This window comes from Propithecus coquereli, unplaced genomic scaffold, assembly GCF_000956105.1.
Source record: "Propithecus coquereli isolate 6110/MARCELLA unplaced genomic scaffold, Pcoq_1.0 Scaffold262, whole genome shotgun sequence".
Lineage (NCBI taxonomy): Eukaryota > Metazoa > Chordata > Mammalia > Primates > Indriidae > Propithecus > Propithecus coquereli.
This window is the reverse complement of record NW_012148197.1, coordinates 2,231,705-2,241,355: the sequence shown is the minus strand read 5'-3', so window position 1 is coordinate 2,241,355 and position 9,651 is coordinate 2,231,705.

Sequence of the window (9,651 nt, the reverse complement as noted above, 5' to 3'; positions counted from 1 at the left end):
AAAAAGAAAATATAATAAATCTACACTTGTATTAGCTAACAACATACTCTCACACATGTAGAACAAAAGTTGTAGAATTATAGGGAAAAAAGCCAGAAATCCATAGTCTCTTGGGAGATTATAACACACCCCTCTCAGTGGCTAGAGCTGCTTGGTTAGTCAAGCAAACCATAAATGAGGAAGGATATAGAATGTTGAAAGAACACCATCATAAAATTCTCTAACTGACAGAACTCTATGTCTAAAAACTAGGGATAACATGTTCTTTTAAAGCACACATAAACATTATAAAAATTGACCGTGTGTTTGACTGCATTGGAAGTCTCAACAAACAGCAAGAAATTCGTAGAACACAAACCATACTCTCTGATATAAATGATGTTAACGATGAAAATCATTAACAAAATTGACTAAACCAACCTTCTATATTAGGAGTTTTAAATGTAAACTTGTAAATTATTCATGGATTAAAGAAGAACTCTATGATGGAAATCAAAAGTATTTAGATCTGATTGAGAATGAAAATATTACATATCAAATCTTGCCAGATGCAGATAAAGTGTACTCCTTGGAACATGTATAAATATAATGTTTAAATGTGGAAATAGGGCTGGGTGAGGTGGCCACCTGTAATCCCAGCACTTTGGGAGGCCAAGGTGGGAGGATCATTTGAGCAGGAGTTGGAGACCAGCCTGGGCAACATAGCAAGAACCCATCTCTACAAAAAATGAGAAAACTAACCAGGCATGGTGGTACGCACCTGTAGTCCCAGCTACTCAGGAGGCTGAGGCAGGAAGATGGTTTGAGCCCAGGTGTTCCAGGTTGCAGTGAGCTATGATCCTACTACTGCACTCCAGCCTGGGCCTCACAGTGAGACAGACTCTCTCTCTATAAAAAAATAAATAAGGAATGAAATGAAGAAAAGCTGGAAACTAATGACTTAAACATTCATCTCAATAGTTGGAAAAGAAAAAAAGTGAACCCTAAAAAAAAGTAGAAAGAATTAAAACTAGAAGCGAGAATCTATGAAATTGAAATTGGACATACAAAGTTGAAAATAACGATAAAATAGACATGATTGAAAATAAAAGACATATTTCCTTAGTAGCTTCTAGGAAAAAAAAGGGAAAAAAATAATAAAAGACAAATTTATGGGAAAGTTTATTGAGACCAGAGAAGGCAAGATTAAGCATTAAGTGGACATAACAAGAGATAATCTGTTAATGATAAGAGAATACCATGAACTATTTTTTTAAATTTTATTTTGGGCCAGGAATTGTGGCTCATGCTGTAATCCCAGCACTTTGGGAGGCTGGGGCAGGAGGATTGCTTGAGGCCAGGAGTCTGAGGTTGCAGTGAGCTATGATGACATCACTGCATTCTAGTCTGGGCGACAGAGCAAGACCCTGTCCCTCCAAAAATTATTTTTAGTTGACAAATAATTGTATATATTGATAGAGTACAATGTGATGTTTTAATATATGTTTATAACGTGGAATGATTAAATCAGGCTATTTAACAAATCCATCATGTCACACAGTTTTATTTTTTTGTGGTGAAACATTTCAACTCTACTCTTTCGGCAATTTTGAAATATACATTGCATTATTATTTGTTTATTTGTTCTATGCAATAGATCACTCAAGCTTATTCCTCCTGTCTAACTGAATCTTTGTGCCCTTTGATCCACACTTCCCCTTTTCCCTTTCCTCAGCCTCCAGTAACCATCATTCTACTCCCTACATCTGTGAGTTCAACTTTTTAAGAGTCCTCATATAAGTGAGATCATGCAGTGTTTGTCTTTCTGTGCCTGGCTTATTTCACTTAGCATAATACCCTCCAGGTTCATTCATGTTGTCGCAAATGACAGGATTTCTCCCCCTGTTAAGGCTGTATAGTATTCCATTGTGTATGTGTACCACATTTTCTTTAACCATTCACCTGATGATGGACACCTAGGTTGCTTCCATATCATAGCTATTGTGAATAGTGCTGCAACGAACATGGGAGTGCAGATACATTTCCGGCAACCTGATGTCAATTTCTTTGGATATATAACCAGCAGTGGGGTTACTGGATCATATGGTAATTCCACTTTTAGTTTTCTGAGAAAACCTCCACACTGTTTTCCATATTGGATGTGTTGATTTACATTCCCACCAACAGTGCACAAGGGTTCCCTTTTCTTTCTTTTTTGTTTTTTTTTTGAAACAGAGTGTTGCTCTGTTGCCCAGGCTAGAGTGCGGTGGTGTAATCATAGCTCACTGCAACCTCAAGCTCCTGGGCTCAAGTGATCTTCCTGCCTTAGTGTTCTGAGTAGCTGAGACTACAGGTGCGCGCCACCACTCCCTGCTAATTTTTCTATTTTTGTAGAGATGGGGTCTCACTCTTGTTCAGGCTGGTCTCGAACTCCTGGCCTCAAGTGATCCTCCTGTCTTGGCCTCCCAAAGTGCTAGAATTATAAGCATGAGCCACCATGCCTGGCCAGGGTTCCCTTTTCTCCGCATCCTCATCAATACTTTAATCTTTAATTTAGTGTGATTTTAGTCTTTAAATCTTTAATCTTTGCTACTGTAGCAGGTATGAGGTGATATCTCATTGTGGTTTTGATTTGCATTTCCCTGATGATTAGTGACAAGCATTTTTCATATATCTGTTGGCCATTTGTGTATCTTCTTTTGAGACATGTCTATGTAGGTCCTTTACCCATTTTTTTTTTTTTTGAGACAGAGTCTCACTGTGTTGCCTGGGCTAGAGTGCCATGGTGTCAGCCTAGCTCACAGCAACCTCAAACTCCTGGGCTCAAGTGATCCTTCTGCCTCAGCCTCCCGAGTAGCTGGGACTACAGGCATGCGCCACCATGCCCGGCTAATTTTTTCTATGTATTTTTAGTTGTCCAATTAATTTCTTTTTAATTTTAGTAGAGACGGGGTCTCGCTCTTGCTCAGGCTGGTTTCGAACTCCTGAGCTCAAACAATCCGCCCGCCTCAGCCTCCTAGAGAGCTGGGATTACAGGTGTGAGCCACCGCGCCCAGCCTACCCATTTTTTTAATTGGGTTGTTTTTTTGCTACTGAGTTGAATGTGTTCTTTATATATTTTAGATATTAGCCCCCTATTAGATGTACGGTTTGCAAATATGTTCTCCCAATCCATGGGTTTTCTCTTCATTGTATTAATTGTTTCCTTTGTTATGCAGAAGCATTTTGGTTTGATGCAATCTCATTTGTTTATCTTTGCTTCTGTTACCTGTGCTTTTGGGGTCATATCCAGGAACTCTTTGCCTAGATCAATGTCATGGAACTTTTTCTCTGTATTTTTTTATTTTCTGAGACATGCATCGTTAGGTGATTTTGACCTTGTTCCAACATCATAGAGTGTACTTACACAAACCTAGTGGTACACCTACTACACACCTAGGTGGCATAGTATAGTCTACAAATCTGTATAGTATGTTACTGTTCTGAACACAGGAAGCAACTATAACACAATGGTATTTATGTATCTAAACATAGAAAAGGTACAGAAAAACACACGGTATTATTATCCTTTTTTAAGTGACCAGTTACTACAGGTATGGTATGGTAGTACCTGTAGTAACTGGTACTACCAGTTACTATGGTACAACTGTCATGTATGAGAAATGTCATTGACCAAAACATCCTTCTGTAGCATGTTTCTGGATTTACCTTGGAATTACCTCCATCATTCAGCAAAGAGTCAGGTGACTGGTGTCTCTTAATTGTATAAAACCACAAAAGTTGTTATGGAGGATGACTAGACCCATGTTTTGGGGAGTAAAGTTTAACTAGACTTTTGCTCTTTTGAGTAGTTTCAAGTCTTTGCTGTGGAGGAAGGAGGGGAGGGGGGTCTGGCCTGAGATGCAAGACTCCAGAACATTCCAGACGCAGCCCTTCCGAGGCTGGCCAGTGTTGTGGAAAGTGGTTGGGTTCGTGAGGTAGAATAGTGGATGCCTGTGGCCTGTGTGCCGTGCTGTGCGCCCAGGCCTATTTGGGTGTGAGGCCAACTTGACTTGGAGAAAGGCCTTTATCCAAACTCTGTAAAATGGCTCCGTCCTTCACCAGAGGTGGCTGTGAAAGGAAAGGATTCAGCCCCCTCCATCATTCTCAGGGCACAGTCTGTGTTAGGATGCTCTGTGGCACTGGCTTCCTAGAGCTGAAATCTCTAGAAATTTTCATTTTTTAGCCAGGCTCACCAGCACCAGCTTCCCCTTGGCAGCCCAAGAACTGCTGGGCCCACCCAGGCTAGCAGGGAGGGCTGCTCAGGAACGGCCCCTTCTTCCAGAGACCTCACAGGCAGACTTTCCTGGAGGATCCCTGATGCACAAAAGGGAGGGGCCCAGGCAGGTGAGAGCTTGGACCTGTACCCTCTGAGCCCCTGGAACTGACTGGGGCACATTACACCCCACTGTGCCATTAACTATGACACGCAGAGAGCACAGAAGACAGCCTTTGGCACTTGAGGTTCTAAGAAACAGGGAGACATTCCTTTTTATTCTTGCTTTCAGAAATAACACTTTAAAAAAATTGTGGTAAAATATACATAGTGTTAGGTAGATAGTGAGGGATTCCGGGTCTCCAAGGGACGAAAGTGGGTTCTGTTGACCCCATCTTGGTCTTGCCCAACCCTGATTCTCCATGCCTGGGGGAGGAGGGAATACCTTATGAATATGCCCATCAGAACTTGGTGCACCAGCTACAAAAGAATGCAGAGGACCCTTTAGTCCACAGGCCAAGCTGTGTGGGTACCATAAAGTCTGGAAAGTGACCTAGAACCCACATGCATAATTAAGGCTTGGGTCATGCGACTCCCCACTGTCTAATCAAAGTGGTTCCATGGTGACCTGTGAACCACAAGAGAGGTCCCTATCTGGACACTATAAAATAGGACGCAAACAATAGCCAAGCTCTCTCTCTTTGACGTTCCTTTTGCCTGCCCTGCTGCTATAGTGGGTCCAGTTGTCATCCGTGGTGTATGTATCATGCTCTGTAAACCTATATCTTTTTTTTTTTTTTTTTTGAGACAGAGTCTCACTCTGTTGCCCTGGCTAGAGTGAGTGCCGTGGCATCAGCCTAGCTCAGAGCAACCTGAAACTCCTGGGCTCAAGCGATCGTCCTGCCTCAGCCTCCCGAGTAGCTGGGACTACAGGCATGCGCCACCATGCCCGGCTAATTTTTTTTTTTTTCCTCTATATTTTTAGTTGTCCAGATAATTTCTTTCTATTTTTTTTAGTAGAGACGGGGTCTCGCTCTTGCTCAGGCTGGTCTCGAACTCCTGAGCTCAAACAATCTGCCCGCCTCGGCCTCCCAGAGTGCTAGGATTACAGGCGTGAGCCACCGCGCCCGGCCTGTAAACCTGTATCTTGCTCTTGCCCTATAATCCTGTCTTTCTCTCCTCAATAAACCTCATTCTCGTACTTGCCTAACTTTGGCGTGTCTGTTCATTCTTTGACCATGGGCTCGCCAAGAACCGAGGGTTTCAGACTGAAACCTAACTAGCATTAAATTTATCATTTTAACAGGTTTTAGGCATATAGTTAGGTGGCATTAAGTACATTCACATTGTTATGCAACCATCACCATCACTGCAGAACTTTTTCATCTTCTCAAACTGAAGCTCTGAACCCATTGAACAACACCCTCATTCCCCTAGCCCCAGCCTCTGGCAACCACCACTCTACTTTCTGTCTCTATGTCTCCTCTAGGTACCTCATATAAGTGGAATCATGCAGTATTTGCCCTCCTGTAACTGGCTTATTTCACTTAGCGTGATGTCCTCAAGGTTCAAACATGTTGTAGCATGTGTTAGAATTCCTTTTCTTTTTAAGGCTGAATAATATTCCATTTTATTGTTGGGACTCAGAAACCAATTCCATAAAATAGAGTGCTTTGTACATGCTGAATTGAAAAAGAAGCCTCAAGGTCTCAATGGCACCCAGTCCCCACCCCATCTCTTACAAAGTATAGCATGAAGTTGCTCTCTGAAGTTCCCTTATCTGCCTAAAGTTCGGTCCTACCAAAAAAGATAATAATTACCTCTGGCCTCTTCCGTGAGTTTTCATTAACTGAACCCAGATCACCGAAAGAAAGACTAAAGTCTCAATGAAGCTGGACGGCTTTCGTCACAAACCATCCTCCGTTCTACTGGCTCAACAAACTTTGTCCCAGACCATCATATGTTCTTCAAGCCCATTGAGTTCTCCCTGTTAATCATTCATTGCCCGTCAGCAGAATTCCTCTTCTCCCCCCTCCCATAGCCTGTTTTCCAGGATCCAAGCTCCAGTCTTTCCGTGACCTCAAAATGATACATAAACTTCTGCACCCCACTGGAAGTTTGGGTCTTCATTCTGGAGGCTCCCATGTCACATCAAACCATTGAACTGTAATCGAATAAATTCGCATGACTTTTCTTCAATTAATCTGCCTTTTGTGAGTTGGTTTTTCACCAAACCTTCCGTGGGTGAAGGGGAAGATTTCCCTTTGCCTCTATGGTATGTATATGCCACATTTTGTGTATTCATTCCAGAAATAACACTTTTGCATTTACTTTCTTCAAATCAGTCTTGACATATATATTCAGAAAGGTTTCATATATGGGAAAAAAGTGTGAAGTTATTTATTTCCCTCTTATGCTAATATTCATTTATTAGTTCTTTTTTTTTGAAGGCAGTGAGTTGAACTAATAGGAGCAAGGTTCTTTTTCCCTTATCTCCTGAAGATTAGTTTACATTTTATTTATTTTTTAGTTTTTAGAGACAGGGTCTCACTCTTGCTCAGGCTGGTGCTGGTCTCAAACTCCTGAGCTCAAGTGATCCTCCCACCTTGGCCTCCCAGAGTGCTAGGATTACAGGTGTGAGCCACCAGGCCCGCCTTTTGTTTTACATTTTATATGTAAATAGAGTTGTGAGTGAAGGCATCCTGTGTACATTCTGCAAATACTGCAGATGGAGAGGTAAATAAGAGCTGTTGTTCTCATGTAAAGTGTGACTGAAGAATCTAATTCTGTTCAAAATTTTTTCTACCATAGGCATATATGCAATCTGTTTCATTTTTAGTCCTTTAAGGTCAGATATACTTTAAAATTGTGCTTATCATAGCCTGGAAAGTTTTTAAAAATGGATGCCCCTGTCTGCAAGACCAGTTGATTTTTGTGCTGTTCTGATGGTGATATCTGTATGGTAGTGTCAAGGGGAAAGAAGCCAAACTCTGTAAAATAATTTAAAGAGGTTTGTTCTGAGCCAAAGTTGAGGACCATGGCCAAGAGCCATGCCCAAGAAGCCTTGAACAAATGGACTTGCCCTGGCCGGGTTACAGTTTGGTTTTATACATTTCAGGGAGACAGGGATTTTAGGTAAAGTAATAAATCAATACATGGCTCTGACTCGGGTGGGGCAAAGGCAATATACATAACCTAAACATTTGTATCCCTGTAATATGCTAAAATAAAAAAAATTAAAAACTAAAAAAAATCAATACATGGAAGGCATACATTGGTTTGGGCTGAAAAGGTGGGACATCTCAAAGCAGGGGGTTACAGGTTATTGTAGGGCTGGTGGCGGACACCCCTCCCCTCCCGAAAGAAAAAAAAGAGAAGCCCACAAGACCCGTCCAAAAACTGGAACAAAGAGCTTCCTAGTTTTCATGCCAAAAACTCTCTGCACCAAAAAACTCCCATCCCCCGACTCTAAAACCTGTATATGCCCGCTCAAAACTTTGGGGCAGCGCGACTTCTCAGGCCCCATGTCTCTGGACCGGACCGTGACCCTCACCTGGGAGCGCTCTTTTCCCCCTTCCCCCAATGTTGCTTGCCCTTTTCACTCTGCTCCTCTTTCTTTCTCTGACACTGACCATCCAAAAACCTTACAGTTATAGGAGGGTTTAAACTGATGGAGCACCAGTTTAAAACTGTCCCTCCACCTTGCTGTTCTCATCCTCCCTCCCTGCTAAATTCACCCCCTTAACTCATACTACCTTCTAATGTACCACGTGGTTTACTTATTTATTTCCTTTAGTGTTTGTCTCCCCAGTTATAATATAAACTCTATGGAGATAGTGGGGAAAAAAAGAAGACTCTTTGACTTGTAATTATTTAAAGAAATGAAGCTTTGTCTAAAGGCTTGGAATGTTTTAAGATAAGATGAGGAAGTCAGTTAATCAGAGACAAGTCATCAGACATATATTTGTTGCGGAAATTGAGAACTAGCAGGTTTGTCTTGCATAGCCTTAGGCCTGTGAATGAGTTACAAGGGACATCTACAAGAAGGGAGGAGGGCATGATGAGGCAACATCTGACCTCCTGACCTCCCTTTCTTGGCCAGTAACTTGGCTTTAGGGTATCCTCTTGGCCAGGAGGGGGGCCACCTAGTCAGCCAGTGGCAGAGAGTCTTAAGATTTTATTTTAGTTCACAGTAGGTTTTGAAGGCACAGCATTCCTGCCGGTCATTCCACCCACCATGGCTCTGGGTGACCCCATTTCAACTTGCTCTGAGGCATCTGTTTGCTCCTGCAATCTGGCTTCATACGTGTCCAACCTTGTGGTGCTAGATTACATCGAGCATAACCGAAAATGTTGACTCAGTGACTGTATTCCTTGACCTTCTATTGGTGACCCTCACATGGTATCTGCAGATGGAGAGAGGCAGCCAAAAGCAGCACAAAGTTCCTGGGCGTTGGCAAATCTTGTTTTTTTCCATTTTGGAGAATTTAGTTCACCTTTCTCTAAACTTTATTATCTATAATAAATAATACATACCTCACGGTAGTATTGTGAGGATTTAGTAGATGGTAAAAAAGTACAGCTTCCCAGTCAGTGTATGGTAGCTACTATTATGGAGTGAAGAAAATGTTTTGCCTAATAATTGCCTTATATGATATAACATTTGGTCTGAAGCATTATTCTATATTGATTCTAATTCCTTGGAAGGCTGGAGTTTTTGGTATGTTTTTCATGTAAATATTGGTACTTCATGTCAATGAAAAGAACCAAACTCTGTAAAATAATTTAAATAGGTTTATTCTGAGCCAAATTTGAGGACCACGGCCTGGGGCCATGCCCAAGAAGCGTGGAGCAAGGAGACTTGCTGTGGTTGGGTTACAGTTTGGTTTTATATATTTCAGGGAGACAGGGGTTACAGGTAAAGTCATAAATCAATACATGGAAAGCATACATTGGTTTGGCGGGAAAACGTGGGATATCTCAAGGGGGGTGCCTTATGGGTTATAGGTGGGTTTAAAGACTCTTTGATTTGTAATTGGTTAAAGAAATGAAGGTTTGTCCAAGTGCATGGAAGTTAAGATAAGGAAGTTCGTTAATCAGAGACAAGCCACCGGATATAGACTCAGACTCAAGTGATTTGTTGTGTAAATTGAGGACCTGCAGGTTTGTCTTGCATAGCCTTAGGTCTGTGAATGTGTTACAAAGGATATCTACAAGAAGGGAGCAGGGCATAAGGCCTGTCTGACCTCTCTTCTCATAGCCAGCAGCTCAGTTTTAGGATATCCCCTTGGCTAACGGGGTCCATTCAGTCAGCCGGTGTGTAGGGAGCCTTAAGATTTTATTTTCCTTCACATTCATTTGCTGTGTGTTGCTGAACACTAACATCAGTGATGGTTTTATCTTTTTTTTTTTTTTTT